The sequence below is a fragment of the Squalius cephalus genome (genome assembly GCF_949319135.1).
Source record: "Squalius cephalus genome assembly, chromosome: 4".
Lineage (NCBI taxonomy): Eukaryota > Metazoa > Chordata > Actinopteri > Cypriniformes > Leuciscidae > Squalius > Squalius cephalus.
The window spans coordinates 15564182-15581785 of record NC_137125.1 but is presented as its reverse complement, the minus strand read 5'-3'; the positions used below and the strand labels follow the sequence as shown (position 1 = coordinate 15581785).

Below are 17604 nucleotides of genomic sequence, written 5' to 3'. Positions count from 1 at the left end.
TGTCAGCCGGGGAGTTTTCGTGTAGCCATGTCTCTGTCAAGCAAAGGAAGTCCAAATTTGACTCATATAAGAGATGTTGCAGTTGGTCCTCTTTAGGAATTGCGCTTCGGATATTTAAATGTCCTCCTAATAATCCGCTTGGTTTAGCCTGAAAATCCCACAGCATGCGAGCCTGATTTACAGTGCGGAAGAGTTTATTACCACGATGTTTCACAATTGCAGGATTTATCTTACGTTTTGAATTGTTTGGTAATGCACAGTTTGTTAGTTTTTGCACATGATTTTTCACACAAGGCATCACAGCGCTCGGCAGGATCACTGCTGGTAATGAAGTAAAGTCAGCTGGAAACTCACCCATAGTGGCCGATTCAGTAGTATGCAAATTGCTGTTTAAGATGGTAAATTCATACCCCGACATAGTCCTATTTTCCAACCCAGGATATTGCCTGTTCATCTCCGTAAGTGCCGCTCGATGATTTGGACCCACGTCTCTCTCAACAGGCCCGGGATTAAGATGAACATCTCCCGCAAGCAAAAGGGTGAGCAACAGATATCCAGAAAGTTTTCTCAGGAGTTGCGGAGCCTTGTGTGAGATAATCTTATTTGAAGTAGTATTTTGGATTGCCACTTTTCCATTGTTGAGAACATTGCGATATAAAGCAAATTGTCCACCAGGCAACCATATATGAGTAGGCTTATATCCACAGAACAAAGAGGAATCGAAATGTTTGTTACTGCTCTCATTTCCCGTGCGTCGGTCGAGTGCATTGAAGCACGGCCGCACTAAATTGGCAAGAAGAGCAACAATATAGATGACGATCAACATGGTAATCTTGCCATAGTGTACGTTGTCTTTTAATGCAACACTACTTTCCCTGTATCGCTTTTTCACAAATGAACTTTGAGATTTGAAGCTGGATGGCAGCGAGACTGCACCTGCTAGACCGCACGCCGCCATCTTGGATCTTGGAGTTAGTAGACAGATTAACAAATTGTATTGAAAATAAAAACTATGCAGTTGGGATTTTTATTGATTTAAAGAAAGCTTTCGATAGGGTTGATCATGAAATCCTGTTAAAAGGTGTGGGCTATAATTGGATAAAAAACTATATTGAAAATAGGAGTCAGTATGTACAAATGGGTAAACATCAGTCAGTTAGCCTCAGTATTTCCTGTGGCGTTCCACAGGGGTCAGTTTTAGGCCCCAAACTGTTTATTCTTTATTTAAATGACATTTTCAAAATATCAAATGTACTTAAATTTAGTTTTTTTGCTGATGATACAAATGTTTTTTGTTGTGGGGACAATTTGCAACAGATGATGGAAATGGTAACAATTGAAATGAATAAATTAAAACTTTGGTTTGATTCAAATAAGTTATCTCTCAACTTGAAAAAACTAAATTCATGGTATTTGGGAATCATACTATAAATACAGATGTTAGACTGGTAACTGATAACGAAATAATTAAAAGAGTTTATGAATGTACATTTTTGAGTGTTGTACTTGACCATAAATTGTGCTGGAAGCCCCACATCAAAAATTTGTGCACGAAGATGGCCAGGAGTAGTGGTATATTGAGTAAAACTAGATACATATTGAACAATAAAATACATGACATATTATGTATTGCACACTTATTTTGCCATATATGTTATTCTGTGCGGAAGTTTGGGGAAATACCTATAAAAGTAATTTACAAAATATCTGCACACTACAAAAAAGAGCAAATAGGATAATAAATCATACAGGATATTATGAGCACACTAATTATCTGTTTTTTAATTCACACTTGTTAAAATTTATGGACATTGTTACAATTTAAACTGCTCAATTTATGTTTAAAGTCAAATAAAATAATTTACCAGGTAACATAAGTGCAATGTTTAATGAAAGAGATGGGAGTTATCATCTAAGAGGATATTGTATGTTTAAACAACCTCTTGTGCGAACTGCTATTAAAAACGTGTATATCAGTTTGTGGGGTGACCTTATGGAATGGACTAAATAATGACATCAAACAGAGCCTTAATATTATTTGGTTAAAGAATAGATTAAAGAAATCATTATTGGACCAATATAGATAAGCATAGACTGAAACACAGGACTAAATCCGTAATGTAAAAGTATTGTGGTCAAGGTTGTAAGAAAAAATCATTGTTGTAGTGTTGTGAGTTATGTAAGATGTTTAAGAAAAATGAGAAAAACGTTTGCTGTAACTGCATATTTACTTGCCTTGTAATATTATTATTCTTGTTAAAGGTGCTGTATGTAACTTTTCTACTAAAATGAATCCTTTTTTATTGCCTGTGTGTGAAGGGTTGTAATCTCACATTAAAATGATCCACTTTGAGGGTTTTGCTATTACCTCGGAAAGCAAGTATTCTTATTTTTATGTGAAGGTGCCGGGTCGGATTTACCGTGAAATCCAGTGACGTGACCTGCACGCACGCTCCCGAGCTTCTCGCCTCGTCTACTGACTTTGCACTCAACAGCGACGACACTGCAACTTATGACATGGACTTATGACTTATGCAACTTATGACATGTCTGATAACACTAAGAAACGACCTGCTCCCAGCACAACACAGACTCCAATCGCATGAACTTCGGGTGAAAAAACACGGCTCAACATCGACAGGGCATTTGAATCATGGAGAAACCTTATAACCTAGAATGTACAAGATGTGAAGTGCTTGCAGTGGCAAAATTCGGCACGGTTGATAAGGTTCCATACTTATCATGGTACGAGCATGGAGCATTAGTTCAACGTCAAGCTGATAAAAGTAGCCAATTATTGTAGCGTTGCAGTGGGAGTTTACCTTAGTTTCCAGCATGTTGTGTGATGCTTTCTCCGGTGTGTTGCGTCTCAGTCTGAAGGTACCCACAGTGCTCGCGCATAAATTCGATGGTTGCAATCTGAAACATCACCGCTAGAGGCCGCTGAAACCTACATACAGCACCTTTAAATAGGGGCAGTTCCCTTTCGAAAGCTACAATCGATGCTGCGATGCTCAGCGCATTGGGAACGTCTTTAGTCGTGACCAGCTGTGAATATTGTGTGTAACACGTCGATAGAATTGACCTGGAGGTAATATAGCCTCGGTCGATGACGTCATCGGCGAGCACCCGCAACAAGAGGCTATAAATAGATGAGCCACAGGTGCATCGTCAGGTCTTTTGTCTTCAGACCATTACTGTGCATATGTGCGTCAAGAACTCTCTCTCTACCTTTGTTCTGATAAAGATCTATTGTTAGGAGTTAGTTTACTCAGGCAGTAAAAAAAGAAGTGAAATAAGCCAACAAAGCAATAAGCGCTGTGTTCCTCCATGCTATTATTGCTTTGTGTGTTTGGGGGAAGAGCACGCGGTACTGGCTTTAGAGAGAGGCGAGTGCGAGCATTGTGAGCGTCTCACTGTTAAGATGCTTCGCACTCGTCTCAACTATTTCCAGTCCGCACCCGCATTATCATCGTGGGGCTCTTGTATGGATCTGCATGAAGAGCAAGAGACGGGTCCGTCCCTTTAGCTTGCTGCGTCATCAGATCCATGCATCCCTTCTCATGATCTCGAAGCGCGCTCCGGTGCTTCTTCGGTTCACGAGGGGGATGATATATCTCTCTGTCGAGGAATTGCTAGAGGTGGTTACTCGTGCGGTGGCCAGGTTACAGCTTGACTGGCCACGCGAACAAGAGACCCCCAAACGCAGTAAGCGCGAGGATAGGTTTTTGTCCGGTGGCAGGGGGGAGAGAACATTACATCAGTCTCTCCCCTTTTTCGAGGACCTCCATGATGAGCTGTCTAAGTCATGGAGTAAACCTTATACTTCTCACGTTTTTGTGCCCTCGACGTTGACTTTTTCGACTATCGTGGGTGCGAAGGCGCGGGGGTATATGGAGATGCCTCGGGTTGAAGAGACGCTCGCGAGCTATCTCTCACCCGAATCGGCATCTTCGATAAAGAAACCTACCCTCCCCACTAAACCCTGTCGTATAACATCATCTTTAGTGGGAAAAGCTTATCAAGCTGCAGGTCAGGCTGGTGCTGGGCTGCACACTATGGCAGTGTTACAGGCGTACCAGACTGACCTGTTGAAGGATTTGAGTGCGGGCAGTACGATCGACGAAGAATCATTCACTGAGCTTCGTCGTGCCACAGATCTGTCTCTCCGTGCGACCAAGCAGACGGCCCGTGCCATCGGCCGTTCAATGTCTGCTTTGGTCAGCACGGAGAGGCATCTGTGGCTTAATCTGACAGGGATTAAGGAAAAAGATCGTTTGTTTCTGATTGACTCTCCTATTTCTCCATCTGGGCTGTTTGGTGACTCAGTGAACACCGTTGTCACCCGCTTTAAGGAAGTCAAGAAACACGAGGAAGCGTTTGTTCAGTTTCTTCCCTGCCGCACTCGAGGGGAGGTGGGCGTCTGGCACCCAGCCCCGCACCAGTCCTTCAAAAGCCAGGGTGGTAAAAAAGCAGAGCGTAGCGGACCGTGCTCCCCCTCGCAGGGATTGCGGACAGGTTCGCCGCGCTTAGCAACCTCCCATGCCAGACCTCAGGACTATTATTAATAAAAAGAGAAAGTCCTGATGGTCTGGGGCCCAATCTGGTGGGGGTAGTCCCCCGCGGGATGGGGCGCGTTCAAGATCTCTTCGCCCCTTCCCGCTACCCTCACAAAACCTCTCCATCCCCGCCACCTCTCGTGCCTCGGGGGGCAGTGGTTTCCAGCGAAATGTTAGATGTTCCGTTGTTTCCGGCTGTCATTCCGGACGCGGAACATCTAACATCCCCTCAAAAGGAAGTATTAAAATTAATACCACTCTCAGAGAGTCTGGCAGCGTGGAAACTTCTGCCAGGCATTTCTGCATGGGTATTAAGCACAGTACAGATAGGATACAGAATCCAATTTATTCGTCGTCCTCCGCGTTTCAACGGCGTGGTTTTCACTTCCGTGAAACCGGAGCTGATGCACGTACTGTCACAAGAACTGCAAACTCTTCTGAGCAAAGAGGCCATAGAACATGTTCCTCTTAAAGAGAGAGAGTCAGGCTATTACAGCAGATACTTCCTGGTTCCCAAAAAGGATGGGGGGGTGCGTCCAATCTTAGATCTTCGAGGCTTAAACCGTACAGTCAAAGCGCTCAAGTTCAAGATATTAACAGTCAAGACGGTCGTGACGCAAATTCAACATCACGATTGGTTCGTCACGATCGATCTGAAGGACGCATATTTTCACATAGAAATATTGCCACAACACAGGAAATTCCTGAGGTTTGCTTTCGGGGGCGAAGCGTACCAATTTCGGGTTCTTCCATTCGGCCTAGCCTTGTCACCCCGCACATACACAAAATGCATGGATGCAGCACTGGCTCCATTACGACTCCAGGGCATTCGCATTTTGAATTACATCGACGATTGGTAAATATTAGCACAATCGCGAGAGATGGCGCTCCAACACAGAGACATTGTGTTGGCTCATCTAGTTTCTCTAGGGTTGAGACTCAACACCAAGAAAAGTGTTCTTTCTCCTGCCCAGAGAACGACTTATCTCGGGATCATTTGGGATTTGATCACGATGCGGGCACAACTGTCTCCCGCTCGAATCGAGACCATTCGGCAGACCATGAGCAAAGTCAGGCTAGGCCAAGAACATACTGTTCGTCAGTACCAAAAAATGTTAGGTTTCATGGCGTCAGCATCCACGGTGATTCCTCTGGGGCTGTTGCACATGAGACCGTTTCAGTTGTGGCTAAAAGCCAGAGGATTTCATCCAAGAGCCAATCCTCAAAGGCAAATAAAAGTGACGCGCCGCGGGCTTCGTACACTATCTCTGTGGCTCAGACCCCGGTTCCTCGCCTTGGGTCCCACTCTAGGGGCGCCGTGTCATCGCAGACTGCTAACGACGGACGCCTCCCTGATGGGCTGGGGAGCGGTCTTAGATGGATTTCATCCAAGAGCCAATCCTCAAAGGCAAATAAAAGTGACGCGCCGCGGGCTTCGTACACTATCTCTGTGGCTCAGACCCCGGTTCCTCGCCTTGGGTCCCACTCTAGGGGCGCCGTGTCGTCGCAGACTGCTAACGACGGACGCCTCCCTGATGGGCTGGGGAGCGGTCTTAGATGGATTTCATCCAAGAGCTAATCCTCAAAGGCAAATAAAAGTGACGCGCCGTGGGCTTCGTACACTATCTCTGTGGCTCAGACCCCGGTTCCTCGCCTTGGGTCCCACTCTAGGGGCGCCGTGTCGTCGCAGACTGCTAACGACGGACGCCTCCCTGATGGGCTGGGGAGCGGTCTTAGATGGATTTCATCCAAGAGCCAATCCTCAAAGGCAAATAAAAGTGACGCGCCGCGGGCTTCGTACACTATCTCTGTGTCTCAGACCCCGGTTCCTCGCCTTGGGTCCCACTCTAGGGGCGCCGTGTCGTCGCAGACTGCTAACGATGGATGCCTCCCTGATGGGCTGGGGAGCGGTCTTAGATGGCCGTCCAGCTCAAGGGGAATGGGAGGGCCATCAGCTCGATTGGCACATCAATTGCCTCGAGCTGATGGCCGTATTTCTGGCTCTGAAATATTTTCTCCATCAATTGAGGGGCTGTCATGTCCTGGTGCGGGTGGACAACACAGCAACAGTCTCTTATATAAATCACCAGGGAGGTCTGCGCTCACGCAATCTGAACAGAATAGCGAGGCAGATTTTTCTCTGGGCCCAGGACAAGTTCCTGTCACTCAGGGCAGTATACATTCCAGGGCATTTCAATGTGGGAGCAGATTTACTGTCCAGACAGACACTACCAACAGGGGAATGGAAACTCCACCCGGAAGTAGTGAAACAGATTTGGACCAAATTTTACAAAGCGGAGGTGGACCTCTTTGCCTCACAACAGACAGCGCAATGTCCCCTCTACTTCTCTCTGATTCACCCAGCCCCCCTGGGTCTGGATGCGATGGTGCACACATGGCCCAAGATGTGCCTGTATGCGTTTCCTCCAGTTTCTCTGCTCCCGGGAGTTCTAGCCAGAGTTCGCCAGCAAGGGTCTTGCCTCTTACTGATAGCGCCGCGTTGGCCGAACAGAGTGTGGTTCTCGGAGATAATATCTCTCCTCGACGGCTCGACGTTGGCGATTCCGGAGAGGAGGGACCTTCTGTCTCAGGTGGAGGGCATGATATTCCATTCCAGGCCTGACCTGTGGAATCTTCACGTTTGGCCCCTGATGGGTTTTTCTCATAGCAATAACTTCCTTGAAGAGAATTGGGGATATGCAGGCTCTGACTATCTCTCCATCCTGCTTAGACTTTGCTCCAGGAATGGTGAAAGTGATTTTGCATCCTCATCCTGATTACCTGCCTAAGGTTCCATTTTCGGCTGTACATCCGGTCATTCTAGAAGCCTTCTGTCCTCCACCGTTCACAACGCCGGAGCAGGAGAAATCTCATAGGCTGTGTCCAGTCCGTGCACTTCAGGCTGACATTCACCGCACTAGCCAGTGGCGTAAGTCAGAGCAACTCTTCGTCTGTTATGGTGGTAGTAACAGAGGAGCAGCTGCCACCAAGCAGAGCATGTCTCATTGGGTCAGGGATGCTATTGCTCTTGCTTATGAGGCGCGCGGTCAGGCTTCGCCTTCAGGTCTTAGGGCTCACTCCACCAGGGGGGTCGCCTCCTCTAGTGCTTTGGCAAGGGGTGCTCCCCTACAACAGGTTTGTGATGCGGCAGGTCGTTCCTCTCCGCACACATTCATAAGATTTTATAGTTTGGATGTTCATGCCACTCCGGGCACTCATGTCCTTGAGTCAACATCACAAGCTAGTGTCTGAGGCCTTCTTGCGTTCTTGTGAGCACACCTGCACAACCGTGGGGGTCCAGACATATCCAAGCACGGCGGCGTGGGTATTCTCGTTCCCAATGCGCTGAGCAGCGCAGCATCGATTATAGCATTCGAAAGGGAACGTTCCCGGTTACTTAACTGTAACCTTGTTCCCTGAGAAAGCGGAACGAGATGCTGCGCTACTTTGCCGTGCTGAAGATATCCCAGGACTGCTCTTCAGACAAAATATCCTGACGATGCACCTGTGGCTCATCTATTTATAGCCTCGTGTTGCGGGTGCGCGCCGATGACGTCATCGACCGAGGCTATATTACCTCCGGGTCAATTCTATCGACGTGTTACACACAATATATACAGCTGGTCACGACTAAAGACGTTCCCAATGCGCTGAGCAGCGCAGCATCTCGTTCCGCTTTCTCAGGGAACAAGGTTACAGATAAGTAACCGGGAACGGTCTAAATAAGCTAATTGCTTCTGCCTGCTCCCTCTCGAACTAATCTTTTTTTGGTATTATTATATGTGTATGTATGTGTATGTGTATATATACAGTATATATACATATATATATATATCTATGTATATATGTATGTATGTATGTATATATATATATAGATTTGTTTGTTTGTTTTGATTTTTGTTTTGTTTGTTGTGTAACTGTGTTGATTGTTCGAGACAAATAATAAAGAAAGAAAAAAAGATTGTGTAGCATGAAATATACATTCAATTTTAAACATGAACACGTTTTAATGTAAGTTAATGTAAGTTACTTTAGTCAGCAAATAAATGCCCAACCTTTGTGTATTGACGAATGAAGACCATCTCTCTTGTAAATTGTTTTTCTCTGCTATGTTTTGACATATAATAATAAATAAGAGATCTCATGACATCTCATGGTGTTCACTTCCGTGATTTGGGGATTAAAGTTTAATTCCAAGTCTAGACTAGTGCCAGTGCTGCCAACTCTCAGACATTAAGTGTGAGACTCACGCTATTGACACTGTTCTCACACTTACATTACACAACCATATTCTCACTTCTCCTTCTAAGCTTTTTTTTGTTGTTGTTTTTGCTCTATGGCCTGATTTCAAAGCCCTTGAAGATCTTGCTGAAAGATCCTCATTATTGATATCCACTGTTACAGCAGTGTCAGCTTGACAGACGTCATTGTTCTCCTTGGCATCTTCAGTCAGTCAGCATTGCTGTAACCAGTGGCAGATTTCATGCTAAGGTGGCATTTGTCAACTGGGGAATCCTCTTTATTTCCCCCTGACACTTTGCACAACAAAAGTGAGGAGCCACTCAACTCTGTATTATTATGACCGCCGCTAGCGAAAGCGGTCATATAGGGATTGTCAAAGTTTTTTTTTTTTTTTTTTTTCGTCATATACTGAATTTTTCGTCAACGATACCAGGGACACCGAAACACCGGGGAACATGAAATTTGGTGGGCATGTAGCCCCACTAGACTTTTACGGAAAAATTTCATTTGGTCCCCGGGGGCCACTGCACCATATTTCATGTGTATGATTAACTTGACATCCTCTGGCGGTATGCTAAGTTTCGTAGAATTTCATCCATGGGGGGGTATAAAATATATTCATTTATGTGCACATTTAGTGACTGTACACTCATCGGCCTGTAGATGGTGGTGTTGAGCGAAGTGTTGCTGGTTTAGGATGATACTGTCACTAAGGTTGCCAACTGTCCTGAATTAGGCGGGACGTCCCGCATTTTGGGCCTAATTTATTTGTCCCTTGCGTGACCTCCCGTGTCCTGTTTTTTGACAAGCTGATAAACCACTGACTGATACAACAGCAACAGCAGCAGTGCTGACCACGACACTTGAGAATGATCACCGACACCTGTCATCATCCAATCACAGCTTTTTTTAATCACTGTTTTGAGACAAATCATTGTTTGATTTGCGAACATCCTCTGCCGTCTGGTCGCTTCCGCTTCAAGCCGGACTCGTCTCGCGCTAACGGTAATTTCCTTTCACTGTCCACGTTTTGATTTCGGCTAATCAATTTTGGCGAATGCAAACAACGTGAACATCCAGCCACGCAAGAAAACATGTAATCTACCTGAGGGAATAATATGCTCAAAAAACATTTCTGATTATTATTAATGTTTTAAAGCTTTTAGAAAGTACATAGAAAGCTTTTGTAACATTATCTTAACTGTCACTTTTGATTAATGTAATGCATCCTGTAATGCAACTGTAAGCCTAGTGTATAATGTTAAAAAAGCTTTCTATTTTAGATAAATGCTGTTATTTTGAACTATGGTTTGTTTGTAATGTGACTTTTTTCATGTATGACATTAAAATTATTTTTAGAATTAAATACATAAATAGGTTAAGAAATACAAATGTTTTTATGTCTGATAACCTTTTAAACACAAATTTAACTGCAGACACTGAAATGATGTACACTGTGTGATACAGTACAAATATTTTGAGTGTCCCTCATTTTCCTATAAATAACCACGATTGTCCCGCATTTTCCTTTTCTGAAGTTGGCAACCCTAACTGTCACACACACACACACATGCAGGAATACAAACAAACGCAAGCATGCACACACACTGACATCCACACGCACAGACACACACCCATACACACACACATACAAATCCACATGCACAGACACACACACACACACACACAAACACACATGCGCACACACATGTACGCACGCATACATACACGCACAGACACACACATACACACACATACACACACACAGACAGACATGCACATACTACTACTTTTTTTAGGTATATACATAAACACGCAATACAGCCAAATTGCTCCACGTCATTTCTTTTTGTGGAAAGCCAGTGCAGGCCTGAGCGGAGGTCATATTTTGTACCGCCATGCGGTACATCTAGTTACTTCTAAAAATCTTGAGTCTTACCTTATTTTTCAAAACTTTTGCAGGTTCGGACAAACACTTCCTGTTTAATCAGTGTTTCAGAACTCCATACATTAAAGGGATACTCCACTTTTTTTGGAAATAGGCTCCTTTTACAACTCCCCCAGAGTTAAACAGTTGAGTTTTACCGTTTTCGAATCCAGTCAGCCAAACTCCGGGTCTGGCGGTACCACTTTTAGCATAGCTTAGCATAGATCCCACATACTCATTCCTGCTCCTGGAGAGCCACTGTCCTGCAGAGTTTAGTTCCAACCCTAATTAAACACACCTGAATCAGCTCATCAAGCTCTTCAGAATCACTTAAGTATTCAAAGGCAGGTGTGCTGAAGCAGGTTGGAACTAAACTCTGCAGGACAGTGGCTCTCCAGGAGCAGGAATGAAGACCTCTGGCATAGATCATTGAATCGGAGGAGACCATTAGCATCTCTCTAAAAAAAATGACCAAAGAGTTTCGATATTTTTCCTATTTAAAACTTGACTCTTCTGTAGTTACACCGTGTACTAATACCGACGGAAAATGAAAAGTTGCGATTTTCTAGGCTGATATGGCTAGGAACTATACTCTCATTCCTGCGTAATAATCAAGAAACTTTGTTGCCGTACCATGAGTCCAGCAGGCGTAAGGATATGACCAGGGACGTGGGAACTATATTGTGAGAGGGGGGGCGGGATTCTTGAAGGGGGGGGGGGGTGCTTGGGGTTCAAGGCGACCGTTATTTAGAACGTCACTTTATGGTTTCCATGGTGACGCGTCATTGCTTGTCACGTGACACACCGCAGCAGCAACAAAGCTGAATGAATGATGATCTGCTTTTATGCCATTTTTTCCCTTTTTTATTCAGAATATTCACAAATGTGTTAGCTATGGCATGAAATATCTGATATTCCGATTGTCAAATACATGAAAGTGGAATGTTTTGTATTGTTGTTTAAACACCTTTATAACGATCGCATCGCGTTAGTTGAGCTGTATGCGCGATGGGCGGCGCCATGTTAATTTGTGCCGCAGACGCAGGTCAGAGAATCGGATCTGTTGGATTTACAACACGTGAATTCATCCACTTCTCCCGAAATACTTAAAAGTAAGTGGCTGGTGAACTGGGAGAAGAATAGAGTAAACATTAAAGTTACTTACACAATGTGTATCTGATGTGAATAAAACGTGTCGAATTATAATGGAAAGGATTATTATTACCTCTTCCATAGACATCAGTGTGTATTTGACAAACTCTAAATGAAATTTGAAAACTCTCAAATAAACAGTATGTGGTTGAAAACACTGAAAAGTTGTGATATATGACAGCTCTGAGCGCGCCTGTCTCTGGCTAAATTCAACATTTGAATTTAGCAGTTGATCATGTGATGCACTGACCGTTCTAATCACACCGGTGTGAACGTACGTGCGAAAGGCTTAAAAACAAGAAATTTTACGACACAACATTTTGAAATAGGCTTAAATCAAACACATTTTAATTCAGATTCTGCATTTATATATAATATATATATATATAAAAAAACAACGGAAAACAAAAACAACGAAACAAACAGCTAGCTGACCCCTAGAGGGGTGGGGAAATGGGGCCCCCCCTGTTCCAACGTCTATGGATATGACGCAGCGCCTGAAAATAGTCCCCAGCTCAGTAACTTCCAATGTGACCGGGACTAAGTTTGTCTAACCAATTAGACCTATTTCAGGCGCTGCGTCATATCATTACACCTGCTGCACCCATGGTACGACAGCAAAGTTTCTTGATTATTACGCAGGAATGAGAGTAAAGTATATGTTTCACATCCAGGAAGGTTTACACTGAAAAGAGATTGTCTTAATTTGTGCAGAAGAGGCTCTATGGCCAAGGAGTACAGCATACCAGATAATGAACATATGAGCATACCAAAACTTTATAATGAGCACTTAAACCACCGTTGATCTTTAAAATACTCTCAATGTCACTATACAAGACTCAAATCATGTTTATAAAGCCAGAGCTGAACCCAAACCCATCTAACGTTTGCCACAAATACTGGTGTTCGACTCTGTCAAAGGCCTTTTCTTGATCAACTGAAATCAGACAAATTTCAAAACCCAATGAATTGGAGTGGTCCATCCATCCATCCATCCATCCATCTAACTTTAAACTACTTCAAACTACTTTTTAAACTTCAAACTAATTTAAACTTCAGATTACTTTAAACTTCTTCAAACTTTCTGGTCCAAACTTTCTCAAGCCAACTTAAAGTTTGTCTCGACAAACTTTTTAATCTAGTTTATTATTATTATTATTATTATTATTATTATTGAGCATAGGTGAAATAGAAACATTAAATAATTTATCATTTTATTTACTCTGGCTTCTTCCTTTAAATATCACAATCCAGACACTTTAACTGGAGTGTATAGATATTCTGTTGCCATCAAAAATACATCCGTTTGTCATAATCGATCTTCTCACTAAAGCTGATCGTCTGTGAATCAACGCCTGGCCTAGAGAACAGCGGAAGTGTTGAACATTTACATGTTTACTTTCCACCTCTGTATATTTCAGATTGTAAAGAGTCTGTAAATTAATCTAAACTAAAAGCAGAATCCCTAGAGCTCGATATCATTATAATCCTGAAGATTAATTCCTGAAGACTTACCGTGATGTGATATTTGTGCCAGTGTAAAATGTTTTGGCTCTCTGTCAGCCTGTTTAGAGATTCCATTCTGTGATCTGTCTACACTTTCTCTTCCTCTTTATGATTTTCCTGCCTACAACTTTGACGCAAGCAGAAAACAGGCTAACACATGTATTGACACATGTATCCTCTGTCCAACTGTATTAAACTGAGCAGCAATCTGGTCTCTGTGTCTCTTATTTGGTTCTCCAAGTGCACTGTCAGGCTTCACGAGATTTGGAGGGCATTGCAGAAGACTGTAGATAATTTAATAAAAAAAAGTCACGCTGGTTTGGGTTTTGTTTTCACTTTCACGTTTCATGTCTTTAATTTTGTAATTTACGTATAGTTCCTGTCATGTGATTCCCTTTTCCCTCATGTGTTTCCCTTTTTTTGGGTTTTTGCCATGTGCTCCTCTTTTTTTTTGCCATGTGCTCCTCTTGTGAATGTGTCATGTTAGGTGTGTTGGACATTGGCTGATGTAACCGATCGGCGAGTCGCTGAAAACAGAGACGTGAAGTCTGAAGACACTTTCTGCTTCCCGTAGTGACGCTCACGTGATGTTTGCATAATTTACCACAGCTTTACCTCAGATATCAACAACAAATAAACCCCGTCCATCTCCAGACATCAGTCACATCAAGTGTCTCCAGGAATGCTTTATATTCTGAATTAAGTGATGAGAGTCGGCCTGTGGACATTTATCAAGAGCACTGTCAATCACAACACTGAAATCCACACCTATAGCAAGTAGAGAGTTAATTTACAGATGAAGCGTTTAACATTGACATATCGGAAAACTCAAACTATAAAACACACTTTTATGATTTGCAAGTTCCCAAAAGTTAAAGGGTTAGTTCACCCAAAATGAAAGTTCTGTCATTAAATACTCGCCCTCATGTCGTCCCGAACCCGTGAGATCTTCGCTCGTCTTCACAACACAAATGAAGATATTTCAGAAATCTCAAATTTCATCAAAAAGATCTTCATTTGTGTTCTGAAGATGAATAAAAGTCTTACGGGTTTGGAACAACATAGGCCTGGTTGTGTTTAGATCCCGAATGATCCCGACCAACCAGCGCGCTCTATTGCTGTGACGTCATCAGCGCTGAGGCGGCAGTACTGGTGGATATAAATATGTAGACTGAATACTCTTTAATTATTTAAATGGATGTTTATGTTTGTGGAATATATGTATGTATACATTGATAAGTTTATTTCTGTTGTGTAACTTGTTACAGAAGCACACATGTATGCCCAAGTTCTTCAGTAAATAAGTAATATACTATATTACTACTATAATTACTATAGTATTATATATATAATACTACTATAATTACTACACTGTAAAAAATTTGTAACCCTCCCAAATCAAAAAATGTCAAGTGACCGATAACATCTAAATTTTTCAATTGGCCCAAGTGAAATTCTGTAAATTTCAATTGGCCCAAGTGAAAATCTGTAAATTTATAATGGGCCATTTCACTTGGACCATTTGAAAAATTTAGATGTTATCGGTCACTTGAAATTTTTGATTTGGGAGGGTTAGAAATTTTTTACAGTATATAGTAATCTACCTCCTGGTCGATGACCCAGATCTATGGCCAGACAAATGAACGGACATTGAAAGGGAGATGATTGTCAGAAAGTTAGCAACAAAGGTTACACACATGTTGAAGGAGATATCAATTTAGTCAAAATGATAAAAGTTGCTCATAGAAACATACAGTCTGTGAAACCTTTGAAAAAGTTTTAGTGTTTTTGAAACTGTTCTGCTCACCAAGGCTGCATTTATTTTATCAAAAATAAAGTACAAATAGTAATATTGTGATTATATTATTACAGTTTAAATCAGCTGTTTTCTATGTGAATATGCACAAAGTAATTTATTCCTGTAATTTTCAGCATCATTACTCCAGTCTTCAGAAATCATTCTAATATGATGATTTAATGATCAAGAAACATTTATGATTATTATCATTATTGAAAACTGTTTGAAAACATTTTTGTGGAAACAATGATACCATTCATACATTTGTGATCAGATTAAAAAAAGAGACTACTTTTATTCAGCAAGAATACATTGCATTGATCAAAAGTGACAGACAACATTTATAATGTTAATGTGAGGAAATCAGAACGGATGCAATTGCAAGTAAAAAGGCGTTTATTAAAGGTCAGAAACGCACAAACACAGGTCGGGGAAAACACACTCAGATGACGATTGTGGCACAGGGACTTCGATGGCCTCCGGTGGTGGTGAAGTGAAGCGTGCTCAGGAAACCAGGAAACAGTGGAACATCCAGACGAGGTGACGAAACACAACGAATCCACACGACGAAATCCACAGCAGGGGAACAGAGAGCCACACGGGAACAGGACACGACACCGGGGAAACCACAACGATCTGACAACATGAGATGGGAATTACTGCACATATAAAGGGAACGGGGATTGATAACAGCTGGCAACACTAATCACTACAATGAGTAACCATGCCCACATACAGACACACACACACACACCAGAAATGAGACAGCCGATTCATGAACCGTGACAGTACCCCCTCCCCTAGGAACGCCTCCTGGCGTTCCCAGATAACCTTACCTGTCGATTGTAATCATCGATAAGGGAGTGATCCAGAATGTCTCTAGCAGGTACCCAACTTCTCTCCTCTGGACCGTAACCCTCCCAGTCCACCAAGTACTGAAATCCGCGTCCCCTCCGTCTAGAATCCAGAATACGACGAACCGAATAAGTAAGTTCCCCATCTACGAGTCGCGGCGGGGGGGGGGGGGGGGAACCGGGGCAGGCGGATTAATGTGAGAATAAAACACGGGCTTGACTTTAGACACATGGAAGGCGGGGTGAATTCTCCTGTACGCAGGAGGGAGTTTGAGTCGGACTGTCACCGGACTAATAATTTTGGTGACAGGAAACGGGCCAATGAATTTGGGAGCTAACTTGTTAGACACGGAGCGGAGCGGAATATTCTTGGTAGAAAGCCACACTTTTTGACCCACGACGTAGACGGGAGGCTTTGACCGGTGGCGGTCGGCCTTGGCCTTCATGCGCCCCCCTGCTTGGAGTAGAGTCTCACGGGCTCTAGTCCAAGTACGGCGGCACCTCTGGATGAATGCGTGAGCGGAGGGGACCGCGACTTCGGATTCCAGACTCGGAAAAATTGGTGGCTGGTAACCTAAACTACACTTAAATGGCGAGAGGCCCGTGGATGACACTGGTAATGAATTGTGGGCGTACTCCACCATAGAAAGCTGTTGGCTCCAGGACGACGGATTCTTGGCAACCAAACATTGCAACATTCTCTCGAGGTCCTGAATGGCTCGTTCAGACTGGCCATTGCTCTGGGGATGATAGCCCGAGGACAGACTGACCGTGGCCCCCAGTAATTTACAGAATTCTCGCCAAAATTTGGATACAAATTGGGAACCCCTGTCAGAGACCACGTCCATCGGGAGGCCATGTAACCGAAAGACGTGATCTATGACTGCGACCGCTGTCTCCTTGGCTGAAGGTAATTTGGGCAAGGGGATGAAATGTGCCGCCTTCGAGAACCGGTCCACTACGGTTAAAACAACCGTCATGCCTCTGGAAGGCGGGAGGGCGGTGACAAAATCTAGAGCGATATGGGACCAGGGTCTCGAAGGGACAGACAGCGGTCGAAGTAACCCATCTGGGGGTTGGTTAGATGTCTTACCAGTGGCACAGACTGAACAAGCCAACACAAAATCGTGAATGTCGCGAGCCATTAATGGCCACCAGAATCGTTGTTTAATTAAAAAACTGGTACGAGTCACTCCTGTATGACAAGCCACGTTGGAGCAATGACCCCATCGAATAACGTCGGACCGTAACCCCTCCGGAACAAACAAACGACCCGGTGGGCAACCAGGCGGAGGTGTTACCCCTTCTAGGGCTGTCTTGACCCTCGATTCGACCTCCCATACCAGAGTGGAGATGACAACTTTCTCAGGTAAAATACACTCGGGAGTCACCGGGCGTTCGGATGGATCAAAAATACGAGATAAAGAGTCGGGTTTGATGTTTTTGGAACCCGGGCGGTACGAGAGAACAAAATCAAAATGTCCGAAAAAAAGAGCCCACCGAGCTTGCCTGGAGTTGAGTCTTTTAGCAGACCTGATGTATTCCAGATTCTTATGATCGGTCCAA

General features: G+C 43.6%; 1 protein-coding gene across 1 annotated transcript in view; it reads right to left on the bottom strand.

The window, feature by feature from the left end:
* Positions 1-13475, bottom strand: part of LOC307157320 (protein NLRC3-like) — a gene marked incomplete at its 3' end in the record, with an annotated part of 73515 nt that extends 60040 nt beyond the window's left edge. Inside the window, exon 1 of the mRNA XM_079869190.1 lies at positions 13396-13475. The remainder of the gene's footprint in view (positions 1-13395) is intronic.
* Positions 13476-17604: the final 4129 nt, after the last annotated feature.